Source organism: Pseudopodoces humilis, chromosome 2 (genome assembly GCF_049639895.1).
Source record: "Pseudopodoces humilis isolate 2021_Gansu_Grassland_sample_001 chromosome 2, ASM4963989v1, whole genome shotgun sequence".
NCBI classification, from domain to species: Eukaryota; Metazoa; Chordata; class Aves; order Passeriformes; family Paridae; genus Pseudopodoces; species Pseudopodoces humilis.
In genome coordinates, this window is record NC_142201.1 from 24,049,759 (window position 1) to 24,050,214 (window position 456).

Sequence of the window (456 nt, forward strand, 5' to 3'; positions counted from 1 at the left end):
GGGCTCCGCTGGAGCCGCCGCGATCCGGCCCCGGCCCCGGCTCCGGCTGCTCCTCCCCCCGGCCCGGCCCCGCTCCCGCCCCGCCAGGGGGAGGGGACGCGGGCGGGGAAGCGGCCGGAGCTCGGCGGACAGTCCGCCCCTGGCGTGCCCCGGAGCCGCCGGGTGAGGTGTCCCGGTGGCCGCTGAGCGGCCGCCCAGAAGCCGGTCCCCGCGGGGGTGAGGGTGCCGCGCTGAGCCTTCGCGGGATGCGGCTGTGTCCCGGGATGCTCGCGTCCTTCCAGCGGCGCAGACACCATCTCCGCAGCCCTCCTGGAGCCCGGGCAAAGCCCGCTCATCCCGCTCCCCTCGTGGGGCGTGCATGGAGGGGTGGAAAGTTGCTCCGAAATTAAGATCTCTCACAGAGCTGCGACAGCTTCCAGGCAAACACCTTTGCCCTGGTGAGAGGGAGGTATCAGA